A 13,138-nucleotide genomic window follows, 5' to 3' on the forward strand; every position below is an offset into this window, starting at 1 on the left:
ATAGCTATATAGCAACAATGTCCTGTTTTCTGAACATTCATAAATTCAATGTATGTCCTTTAGACTTATGGGTGCTTTTATCCAAGTCAGGCTCATGGGTTGTATTCCCCTTTGGTTTGCCAAACTAGTTATTTCTTAATACTTGGAAAGTAGTTTATATAATTAGTGATAGACGTATAGTGTAAAACAAAGAACTGAACTGCTGAATACCAATCTGAGCAGGCATTATTGTCCACTGTTGCTATGACAACTAACAATTTAAGTCTAACATATATAGCTGACTTGTTACACCTTGAGGGCACATACTCACACAGCTCACCTCTAATTTGCCGTTTTACAAAAAAGGCCCGATTCAGTGATTAGGTGATGGTGTATTATTGGCATGTCTTTCATCAACTGGGTTAAATTAATTTGGTTGATGTGCTTTGGTTCTTTCCATGGAACAGCCTGTCAGTGCTTCTGTTTACCCACTTTTTGGGATGAGGAAGTGGAGGGAGGTAGCATTTGCCAACTAATGTGGACAGAAAAGCAAGGGAGAAATGTAGCCCTATTTTGAAACATTCTGTGGACACTTATTAACTACTTGGTCCTGGTACTTCCTCTGTCGAAAACTGATTTAATGCAATCGTGCCCTCCACTGTGAGATTGTTTATTGCCCTCAGCAGAATTCCTGGCATATTTGAGGCCCTGCCCCTCCGATTCCTGCCAGATCCCCAAGCCACAACTGGCTCAGTCGCTCCCCTGCCTTTATTCTGTCCCTGGTCAAGACCTCGTAGGGTAAATACAGTTTAATCCTAGTGATTGTTCTAGGGCACTCCTGCTGCCCCATCTGAGTCCCAGCCTTTGTGGCTCTCTGCCTGTCATTGTCTTGGCTTTGAATGAAGTCTGACAACTTTGCCCTGCCTTACAAACCTGGGACACCCACCTCCCTTCCCTTAGTAAATAGACTCATGGGAGGTCTTATATACTCTACCTGCAGTGCTGATGAAATTGGACATATTTCCTAAGGTTAGTAATAGGTATTTGTGTGGGAGGTGTGTTTGAAGGGTGGAGCAGTGAGAGGGCAGAAGGAAAAAAGATACGGTTTCTGACTCTGAACTAAAGATAAGAAGTTTCTGACTTTGAACAGATGAAGCCCGCTTACCTGAGAAATTTGGTGACCTGTGCTGATGGCAGCTGAGATACTGGCTGGGGGGGTGGTGGTGGTGTGATGAGTCCTTATTAACAGTCAGTCATTAATCCAAACAGCAACCCTGAGAGGGAAAGATAAGGAACGAGGGGCTCAGAAGGCAAACCCCCAACAAAGGTTTTGAAATGAGTTAGCTTATGTTTGAACTCTGGCCTTCCCATGACTAATTGTATGACTTTGGATAAGTGCCTTAGCCCCTCTGGCCCTCAGAATCTACCTCCAGTGTTGTGAAAATTCAATGAGGTGATGGATGTGGACATTTAGGACTGTGCCCAGCCCACAGCTAATATTTATTGAATAATTATTTTAAGTATTTTTCTTGTTGAACCAAGGTCATCCAGCTAGTACGTGGCAGAGCGGGCTCTGACTTTCTCAGACTTGAAAGCTTAGCTCTTTCTACTGTTTCATAACCACCATTACTGTCTCCATGTCTCTTTTCACCGGGAAGAAAAATACATCAATTCTTAGTTGTCTCCCTTACCATTTTCCACCTGTTTCCCACATGCAGGTGTAAATGACCTTTGACGGTTGGGTTGCAGGTACCTGGGACTGGAGAACTTCCTCTTACCCATTGTTAACTCCAATTAAGTGTGTGGAATTTTGTCCTGCTTCTTAAAAAATATGCAACTAGAATTATTGTTTTGGTATTAAGAATCTGAGTTACACTGTAGTTTTTAACAAAGAAGCAAATGCCATTACAGTTAGCTTTAAATATTGATGTACTATGGCTATCATTTTATTTATGGATAGAGAAACTATTGAAACTGCTTTTAAAAAAACACTTTAAGAAGGGGAGAAAATACTGCCTCGGTGATCTCTGTTCCCCATGTTCATCATCACAGGGAAAAAGGCTTATTACTGAACTATGAACAAATATAATTCTCTAAGTAATCTTTAATTTGTATTTCTTTACTCATTCACATATAGCTAGGAGGATTTGAGGTTATTCTTTAACGATTGGAATAAGGATATTTTAAAGATTAGACAGAGGAGAAGATGATGACTTTTTAGTATCAGTAATAGAAGCTCAAATAAACTTTTAAAAGGTCATGGTTTTAAGTGCTTCCCGTTTGGAAGGGATGATGACAGTTGGCTGCTCATCCAGTTTATATTTCTGTTGGAAGTTTTCAGGTGCTTTCCGTGGTACCTGAAGTGCTGCCAGGTGATGGTGGCAAGTTTAAGTAAATGAATTAGGACAGGATTTTCCAAGCTGCATCCATTAGTGGGTCACGAAATCAATTTAGTGGGTCACAAGAAGCATTACAAAAAAAAAGAAACTGAAAAATATCAGAGTGTATATAGCATAAGGCTAGTATTGCTTCTGGAAACTTTTACTTCAGCTAATTTTAGTGTGGTGTGTTATTGGGTCCCTGTGTATAAAGAGGATTACAGACAGAAAAGTTTGAAAGCCATCGATCTGAGGTATTTTAGGAAGTTTATCAGCTTTAGAGCAAGTCTAAATGTTACATAGAAGGGAAGTTCCACCGAGTCCTTCACATTGGTTTCCCTACGTGGCTCACAGAATGAAATTTAGGAACACTCAGTGGTAACTCAGATTTTTTTTCCCCAGAGCTAATATATATTTTATAAATGGAAAATAAGGTTGGGACTTCCCTGGTGGCGCAGTGGTTAAGCATCCGCCTGCTAATGCAGGGGACACGGGTTCGAGCCCTGGTCCGGGAAGATCCCACATGCCACGGAGCAACTAAGCCCGTGCTCCACAACTACTGAGCCTGTGCTCTAGAGCCCTCGAGCCACAACTACTGAGCCCATGCGCCACAACTACTGAAGCCTGTGCTCCACAACAAGAGGAGCCACCACAATGAGAAGCCTGCGCACCGCAACGAAGAGTAGCCCCCGCTCGCCGCAACTAGAGAAAGCCTGCGCGCAGCAATGAAGACCCAACACAGTCAAAACACACACGCGCGCACACACACACACACACACAAAACCTGTTAAAAAAAAAAAAAGAAAGAAAGAAATTAAGGTTTATGACTTCAGCTCCGAAGCTTCATGGATGAATTTACGAAAATAAAGTTGATGGGGTCCTTCCTAATTATCACGTCACATGTACTGTTGTGTTTGTAGATTTTGTACTGTAGGCTGAATTTAAAAATCTTAAATTGGACTCTTAAATACTTGGGTTCTTACTCAGTTTGACATTTGTAAGATTACAAACTAAAGGGTAGAGATTTTTGTTCATTGAATTACCTTGAAAACTTTTTAAAAGAAGCATCTTATTTTTCATGACCTTTGGCTGAATTTTACTTTTGAATACTTCATTGAAGTAGGTAAAACTATCCTATCTTAAGCTTTTCAGATTCTTTTTTTGTTTGTTTTGTTTTGTTTTGTTTTGTTTTTTTAAGGCATAAGGGAAGTAGTTAGGTGTCATGATACATCTGTAGTTTCTTGTTAAATTATTTTATAACTGTTCTTCCGGAAGCAACTGATGATTTCCTTTATAACCGGTTGTAAGTAGAGGACAAATTTTCATTATGGATGTGTTGATATGTCATTTGTCCTTGCCCTTTTCGTTTAATTAACCAGTAGCTTCTATTATGTGTGGAGTTTAAAACAGACACAGTTAAAGTTCTGAACTTTTGGACAAGAGCTGTGAGAGTAGTCAGAAGCTGATGGGAAGTTTCTGGATGCCGAGTTCTTGAGTAAGGAGTCCTGTTGCAACAAAAGAAATGAAAACATTTCAAACTTGGGTAACTTCAGAAAGAGAAGCAGAGTTCTCCATTTCCTGTGGAACTGGGCTTGGGCAGAGCGTTTACTGGTTACCAGCTTGTCCTGTTCTTTTACTTAATCAGTACTGTTGCTGCAGTTGTGTCAGGACTTGGGGAAAACATGTAAAGCAAATAGTATTGTTGGTTAGCAGCAGGTTTGATTGCGATGCCAGAGTGAGTAGCCTGGTGGAGGATGTGTTGTTACTCAGGGCACACGTCCTAATCCCTGTTGGCTGAGGACCTGGGGGCTGTAGACGCAGTGGTAAGTGGTTCGAGTTCTGCGTACTTGGATGCGGGGAGGAAGGGGTGATGGTTAAGGCTTTATTTTAAGAGAGAATTTCCTTGAGGATGGAAGCTACTAAGTAAATAGGAGAGTCTTGCAGTCGTCGTAAGTTGTACTTAAAACAATTTATGTTTGAACATAAACACCCTTAAAACATCTTGTTGGAATGAAGATGAATAATATCACTCAACTTCTATAGGATCTGGAACGTGATTGGTGTATCGGTTGCTCATTACTCAAGTAAGTGATTATCTAAGGCCTCTGTTTATTCTAGGAATAGATAAATTTTTGAAATCTTGACTATTTTCTCGTTAACAGTGAGCCCCCTTCCATTCCAGCAAGAAGAAAGGCTGTTACGCTTTTCAGACATCATGGCACCTGGCATCTGCTGGGTTAAATGCAGGCTCCTTGTTTTTAGGCTTTTGTTTTTCTGTGTTCCTTGTTTGCCAAGTAGGTTGCTGTCAGTTTTTCCCCATTCTTATTTTGGAACTTTTCCGCTGCCTATTACTGCATGTAGAGAAAGGGCTCCAGTGGAGGCCCGAGGGAGATTGTATCCTGTTTCCGGGCTGGGTGGGCCTGTGAGATGGGGGTGACTGAAATAACTGTTTAGGGTGCGTAGACAGCCCCACGGGGCCAGGGGTGCCTTGTTTTTGTTTTCCTGTGGCTGAAGGACAGCCTGTGGGAAAATGGTAAGGCCTGGCGTCCTAGAATGACAAGCCTCCTGAGGGAGTTGAATTAATGCGTGGAGTTCAAGCAGAGAAAGTTAAGAGTCAGCGTAGTTTACTCCTTTGTTCCGGGGCCAGCACCCGCTACAAATGTGTTTGCGTTTGAACTTTTGCCCAAATCCCGGTAGTTTAGAAAGGGAGGTTTTGTGTAGAATGCAAAGCTAAAGGCTGAAAGGGCTCCCAATAAAAGGTCCCCCGTCTTTGTTGCTTACTGCAGCTTTATTACAGATGCTGTGAGGACTAAACACTTCTAAGAAATGATCGTTGCTCTAGTTTCCCTTTCAGCTTTGGAGCTGAGGTGCAGAGTTGCTGCTGACCTTACCCGGAGGGGCCTGATGAACCCCTTGTCAGGAGGCTGGAGTGCCTTTGAAGATAGTTGAATTGGATTTGTGTCCTAGTCAGCTCGGGCTGCCATAACAAAATACCATAGGCTGAGTAGGTTAAGCAACAGATATTTATTTCTCACAGTTCTGGAGGCTGGATGTCCAAGATCAGGGTGCTGGCTGATTCGATTCCTGGTGAGGACTCTCTTCTTGGCTTACAGACAGCAGCCTTCTTACCATGTCCTTACATGGCAGGGGTAGGGGGAGATGCCAGCTGTGGTGTCTCGTCCTCCTATAAGGACACTAGTCCCATCATGGGGGCCCCACCCTCATGCCCTCCTCTACTCCTAATCACCTCACAAAGGCCCCACCTCCACTTACTGTCACATTGGGGGGTGAGGCGTCAACATATGAATATTGGGGGACACATTCCGCCCATAACCGTCTGTGTGTGGCAGGGTCGGTTGTCTACCTAACAGCCACTGCTGTCCCCTCTTCACTGCTGGAATGCCATGTCCCCATTTTCCCAGCGTCCTTTTTTGCTATGGTGATCACAGGACGCAGCTCTAGCCAGTGAGGTGTCAGAAGGCCCCCGGGGGCTTCTGGGAGTGGCTTCCCTCCAGGATAAAGAGACCCAGGGTGGGGGGCCTTTCCCAGTCTGCCCTTCCTCCTGGAGGTGCTGGGGCTGCTGAGCAGAGCAATGAGAAGACCCCAGAGCCCCCATGACACCACTGAGCTCTGAAGCAGCCTTGCACAGCCTGACACCACATTCTTATGAGAGGTAAAAACGAGCCCCTGTGGTTGCAGCTCCTTAGAGGCAGGTGTTGTTACGTGTGGCCCAGAGCATCCTCATTGATGGAGTCACAAGGGGAGAACCTTCCTCCTTTTGGAGCTGGAAGGAGGTACAGTCTTAGGAAGAACTTCTCCCAGAGACCGCCCCGGGCTTCCCACCCTCAACGTGTATGTATCACACTAGTGATTGTGGGCCTGTCTTCTCCGCTAGCTGTGAGCCCTGGATGGCAGGGACCACGTCTCACTCCTCCCTAGATCTTTAGGGCCTGACCCGAGGCTCATACAAAGGAGGGACACTCATGGTTCTGGCCTTGCTGACAACGGTGGGCTTAATAATCCTTTCTTGGTTTTGGTGTCGTCATAACAAGACTGGCTATTTGTTGTTCACAGAAAGCCCACGGGGTAACCAGAAGAGGGGTAGGTGGGAAAACAGACTTTAATTAAATGTACCTGGGCTGTGCCCATAGCTGCTCTCTGAGGTTTAGTTAGTGCCAGATGGTCCTCCCAAGACCCAGACAGAGACGTGCCCCAATCCTCACGCTAATTTTTCACTGTGGAAGCAGAAATCAAATAAGAGTCAACTTATATTTGTGTAATTATGAAACATGTTAATTAACTATTCAGGAAAATACATAATTGTAACCATTGGTTCTCACATGAAGATCTCTTTAAGAGTGAAAAAAGTTTTCCAGACAAACTCTAACTGTGCTGTATTTCAAAAGTGAAAAAGTTACGTTGAGTGACTGGAAGTCAGAGCACCTTCTTCAATGGAAATAAACCTGTTTGACCCACAATATGGCTGAAATACAGCGTATTTGAGGTGGAAAGTTGTAAAATATAGGATAACTGGCTGTCATTTTACCAGCAAGGAAACAGACCTAGAGAAGGGATAAGTCAGGATTTAGGTTTGTGGACCTTTTATTTGAGGTTCTTTCTACTCTATCTCATGTTACTAGTAACTTAGGAAGACAAATGAGTGTGGAATCCCACCAGCCAGCAACCACCAGGAATGCACGTGTCACTGTAGAGAGGTTCGGTTCATTTAGCTTCTACAGCGGGGCGAGTGTAGCCCGGAAGAGTGCTGGGATTCTCTGGGAAAGGCCGAGTTGGGTCTCTGCTTATGCTGGGTGCTTTGAAGGTGGGGTTAGAGAAACGGGGCCAGACCCGGGCTGGATGTGGTCGGGAAGCAGGCACAGTTCAGTGATTGGGTATCTTAACAATTTTTATATAGGAGGCCAGACATTAAAGTGGGGTTAGAGTTGTCACTTAGTAAAGAATTAGCAGTCACAGGTTAGTGAGAAAGGAGGATGGCCATTCATTTTTGTGGAGGTCAGCATCTGGGTCCTATGCTGAGCTTTCTTTATGTCCTGATGGCCTATTGGGGTCGGTTGTCAGTAAGGCCTGTCTTTACTTCTCCTGTTGTCAGTAGGGCTGATTTTCACTTTTCCAGTAGTTTATTTGATTTGATCCAGTAGTTTACTGATGCTTGAGGAAGGGTAGGTTTCAATAGGAGAAGGATGAGACGGAGAGTCTAAAGAGGGTGTCTGAAGTCACTGTGTCTGAGCAGTCACTGGCTTTTAACGTTGTGGTTACTCAGTGTCAATATCAGGTTAAAAAAAAAAAGGCAAATGAGTCGTTTTCTCCTACCCTAAGAGGCATTTTTTTTTTTTTTTTTAATCATCACAGTGTCTTTGTAGTTTTCTGGAATTTGGCAGGATATAGAAGCAGATGGAAGTGTGGATACTTATAACTGAAACATATTATCATCTTCAAAGATGCCATCCAGTTATTGATCAAGAGGTAATGTTGGGGCTTCCCTGGTGGCGCAGTGGTTGAGAGTCTGCCTGCCAATGCAGGGGGCACGGGTTCCGGCCCTGGTCAGGGAAGATCCCACATGCCGCGGAGCAACTAAGCCCGTGTGCCACAACTACGGAGCCTGCGCGTCTGGAGCTTGTGCTCCGCAACAAGAGAGGCCGCGATAGTGAGAGGCCCGCGCACCGTGATGAAGAGTGGCCCCCACTTGCCGCAACTAGAGAAAGCCTTCACACAGAAACGAAGACCCAACACAGCCATAAATAAATAGATAAATAAATAAAAATCCCTGTAAAAAAAAAAAAAAAAGAGGTAATGTTAATGGTGATGTTAGTATCAAAAACATCCCCCCCCCCGGCAAATGAGTAGGAAATGTAGAAAATCAATTTAGAAAATTTAGTATAGGAGTCAGAAGTGGGAGAGGCGGTGGGGTCCAGCCAAGTGAGGGCCAGAGGCAGACCCAGGATTCAGTCCAGACGTGGCCACCTTCTCTGTGAACGTAGCCAAGCTTCCGTCTCTCCGGGCCTCAGTTTCCTCATGTATGGTGCTGGGGAAGTTGAACAGATGGTCTCTGGTCTTTCTAAATTGAGTCCTTTTGAAGATAGTCTCCGCTTTTGAAAATATTTGTTTGGGTGCCCAGCCGGACCAGGTCATGCGTTTTATGGAATTATTATTACGCTCCTGAAGACAGGAATATTTGAGAGCTTTGAAAGCTAGTCCAGCAGGAAGTTTTTTTTCTGGTCTGTGTGGTTTCCTTCCTCTCAGGAGGGACCAGGCCTAAACCCACCGTCTTCCCAGATCACCCATCCCCTTTGTAGTCTCCTGAAATGAATGACTGAGGTGTTTCCACCTTGGAAAATCACATACGGTAAATGTGCCAAGGTAGGCTCCTTTATTCAGAAATTTGCAGTTTGGGAATAAAGGCTGGTGGCGTGGCGTTGGTTTGCAAATTTGAATTTTGTGAATATAACATAACATCATATAAAAATTGAAGTATTACGTTACATGCAAATTTTGAACGCAGAAACCAAAAAAGTGAAAGAAATTGATCAAAAGTTGCATAATTTCAAAGATGATAGGCCGGGTGGTTTGTCAAAGGTGTTTATGGAATCGCCAGTGACAGCCCCACTCTGGCTGGTGATAGGAAGGCCTTCCATGTTAAACCCGTATCACGCTCCATGCTGTCACTCAAGGGCATTAAGGTTTCTGCTAATGTGGGCTGGTATTTAATATGCACTTAAATCAAACCATCTTTTTAAAGACTTCAAGCAGGTCTTCGCCACGAGGTTTGTCAATGGTGGTGCCAGTGATAGTGGCAACGCCTCTTTCTCCCATCAATAACTTTGTGACAGAAGTGCTGAAACACTAGGAAGAAGACACAAGGATGGGTGGGATGCATCATGCTATTGATTTAGGGGAAGAAGCACAGAGCACACTTCCAAATATAAGATTTATCCTAGAGAGGCCCTAGAGCAGAGTGGTGCGGAGTGTGGACTCGAGCTAGCTGTGCGAGCTGCCACTTACTGGCTTTGCAGCCTTGGGTAAGTTACCTAGTCTCTCTGGGCCTCAATTTCCCCATCTGCACAATGGGGCAAATTTTAGTATCTACCTCAGAGGTGGTGTGGCACACAGTAAACAAAAAAACAGATCTCTGTGCCCTCCCCCAGCGATTCTGATCCAATGCCTTTCAGCTAGGGCATTTGCACTGAACAAGCTCCCTGGCAATGCGGATACTGCTGGTCATCGGATGACACTCCGAATAGCTTTTGTTCATGCAAATGCACAGACTAGAAAATAAAGGACATACTGTTTTGGAACCTGAAATTTTTCTCTCATTTGATACATCGTGAATATTTCCCCTTTCATTATTTATTCTAACAATATGATTTTATTAAAGCTGCATTGTATCTCGCATTATTAGACATTTAAGTGGTTTCTTTCCTTTTTCACTATCATAAATCATACATAAAATATTCTTACACATATTCTTATATGTTTTGTGTCCTTGTCTGATTACCTCCTTGGAGTAATTCCTGCAAGGGGAATTACCAGATTCACGGGTATGTACGTGTTCAAGCCTTCTGTCACACACTGCCCACACATTCTTCAGACAGGAAGTAGCAAAAATATATCTTCTTACGAGTAGTCTATGAGAGTAGACAGTGATTTTCTGAACGTAAGGCAATGAGAAAGAACTGTCATTGACTCTCTGAAGCTCCTATGTATTTGGACTTTGGTGGGAGTTGGCAGGAAGAAGGTAGATTTATAGAGAAGACAAAGGTATGTCAAGAGAAACTAGAGGAGAAGCAAGAGGGCTGAATTTTTTTAAATTTAATTTATTTTTTATATGACACGTTCTTATTAGTTACCTATTTTATACATATTAGTGTATATATGTCAATCCCAATCTCCCAATTCATCACACCACCACCACCATGTTCCCCCCTTGGTGCCCATATGTTTGTTCTCCACGTCTGTGTCTCTATTTCTGCCTTGCAAACTGGTTCATCTGTACCATTTTTCTAGATTCCACATATATGCATTAATATACGATATTTGTTTTTCTCTTTCTGACTTACTTCACTCTGTATGACAGTCTCTAGGTCCATCCACGTCTCTACAAATGACCCAGTTTCGTTCCTTTTTATGGCTGAGTAATATTCCATTGTATATATGTACCACATCTTCTTTATCCATTTGTCTGTTGATGGGCATTTAGGTTGATTCCATGACCTGGCTATTGTAAATAGAGCTGCAATGAACTTTGTGGTACATGACTCTTTTTGAATTATGGTTTTCTCAGGGTATATGCCCAGTAGTGGGATTGCTGGGTCATATGGTAATTCTATTTTTAGTTTTTTAAGGAACCTCCATACTGTTCTCCATAGTGGCTGTATCAGTTTACATTCCCACCAACAGTGCAAGAGGGTTCCCTTTTCTCCACACCCTCTCCAGCGTTTGTTGTTTGTAGATTTTCTGATGACGGCCATTCTGACCGGTGTGAGGTGATACCTCATTGTAGTTTTGATTTGCATTTCTCTAATAATTAGTGATGTTGAGCAGCTTTTCATGTGCCTCTTGGCCATCTGTATGTCTTCTTTGGAGAAATGTCTATTTAGGTCTTTTGCCCATTTTTTGATTGAGTTGTTTGTTTTTTTAATATTGAGCTGCATGAGCTATTTATATATTTTGGAGATTAATCCTTTGTCCGTTGATTCGTTTGCAAATATTTTCTCCCATTCTGAGGGTTGTCTTTTCATCTTGTTTATAGTTTCCTCTGGGGTGCAAAAGCTTTTAAGTTTCACTAGGTCCCATTTGTTTATTTTTGTTTTTATTTCCATTACTCTAGGAGGTGGGTCAAAAAGATCTTGTTGTGATTTATGTCAAACAGTGTTCTTCCTATGTTTTCCTCTAAGGGTTTTATAGTGTCCGGTCTTACACTGAGGTCTTTAATCCATTTTGAGATTATTTTTGTGTATGGTGTTAGGGAGTGTTCTAATTTCATTCCTTTAAATGTAGCTGTCCAGTTTTCCCAGCACCACTTATTGAAGAGACTGTCTTTTCTCCATTGTATATCCTTGCCTCCTTTGTCATAGATTAGTTGACCATAGGTGTGTGGGTTTATCTCTGGGCTTTCTATCCTCTACCATTGATCTATATTTCTCTTTTTGTGCCAGTACCATATTGTCTTGATTACTGTAGCTTTGAAGTATACTCTGAAAGTCAGGGAGTCTGAGTCCTCCAGCTCCGTTTTTTCCCCTCAAGATTGCTTTGGCTATTCAGGCTTTTGTGTCTCCATACAAATTTTAAGATTTTTTGTTCTGGTTCCGTAAAAAATGCTGTTGTTAATTTGTTAGGGATTGCATTGAATCTGTAGATTGCTTTGGGTAGTATAGTCATTTTCACAACATTGATTCTTCCAATCCAAGAACATGGTACATCTCTCCATCTGTTTGTGTCATCTTTGATTTCTTTCATCAGTGTCTTATAGTTTTCTGCATACAGGTCTTTTACCTCCTTAGGTAGGTTTACTCCTAGGTATTTTATTCTTTTTGTTGCAATGGTGAATGGGATTGTTGCCTTAATTTCTCTTTCTGATCTTTTGTCGTTAGTGTATAGGAATGCAAGAGACTTCTGTGCATTAATTTTGTATCCTGCAACTTTACCAAATTCGTTGATTAGCTCTAGTAGTTTTCTGGTGGCATCTTTAGGATTCTCTATGTATAGTATCATGTCATCTGCAAACAGTGACAGTTTTACTTCTTCTTTTCCAATTTGGATTCCTTTTATTTATTTTTCTTCTCTGATTGCCATGGCTAGGACTTCCAAAACTATGTTGAGTAAGACTGGCAAGAGTGGACATCCTTGTCTTGTTCTTGATCTTAGAAGAAATGCTTTCAGCTTTTCACCATTGAGAATGATGTTTGCTGTGGGTTTGTCGTATATGGCCTTTATTATGTTGAGGTAGGTTCCCTCTATGCCCACTTTCTGGAGAGTTTTTATCATAAATGGATGTTGAATTTTGTCAAAAGCTTTTTCTGCGTCTTTTGAGATGATCATATGGTTTTTATTCTTCAGTTTGTTAATACGGTGTATCACATTGATTGATTTGCGTATATTGAAGAATCTTTGGATCCCTGGGATAAATCCCACTTGATCATGGTGCATGATCCTTTTAATGTGTTGTTGGATTCTGTGTGCTGGTGTTCTGTTGAGGATTTTTGCATCTATATTCATCAGTGATGTTGTTCTGTAATTTTCTTTTTTTGTAGTATCTTTGTTTGGTTTTGGTAACAGGGTGAAGGTGGCCTCATAGAATGAGTTTGGGAGTGTTCCTTCCTCTGCAATTTTTTGGAAGAGTTTGAGAAGGATGGGTGTTATCTCTTCTCTAAATGTTTGATAGAATTCGCCTGTGAAGCCATCTGGTCCTGGACTTTTGTTTGTTGGAAGATTTTTAATCACAGTTTCAATTTCATTACTTGTGATTGGTCTGTTCGTATTTTCTGTTTCTTCCTGGTTCAGTCTTGGAAGGTTATACCTTTCTAAGTATTTGTACATTTCTTCCAGATTGTCCATTTTATTGGCATAGGAGTTGCTTGTAGTAGTCTCTTATGATGCTTTGTATTTCTGCAGTGTCTGTTGTAACTTCTCCTTTTTCATTTCTAATTTTACTGATTTGAGTCTTCTCCCTTTTTCTCGTGATGAGGCTGGCTAATGGTTTATCAATTTTGTTTATCTTCTCAAAGAACCAGCTTTTAGTTTTATTGATCTTTGCTATTGTTTTC

The 13,138-nt window shown here is 42.1% G+C and overlaps 1 protein-coding gene across 4 annotated transcripts in view; it reads left to right on the plus strand.

Annotated features, from left to right (window-relative positions):
* The window catches only part of FAM107B (family with sequence similarity 107 member B), a 221,314-nt gene that overhangs the window by 177,626 nt on the left and 30,550 nt on the right, over positions 1–13,138 (plus strand). The window contains exon 1 of one of the 4 annotated variants that reach the window (XM_061178264.1): positions 774–1,008. The exons of the other annotated variants lie outside the window; for them this stretch is intronic. The gene's annotated coding sequence lies outside the window, so the exon portion shown is untranslated. Of the gene's footprint in view, positions 1–773; positions 1,009–13,138 lie in introns of those variants that run through there. 4 annotated transcript variants of the gene reach the window in all.

Source organism: Eubalaena glacialis, chromosome 2 (assembly GCF_028564815.1).
Source record: "Eubalaena glacialis isolate mEubGla1 chromosome 2, mEubGla1.1.hap2.+ XY, whole genome shotgun sequence".
Lineage (NCBI taxonomy): Eukaryota > Metazoa > Chordata > Mammalia > Artiodactyla > Balaenidae > Eubalaena > Eubalaena glacialis.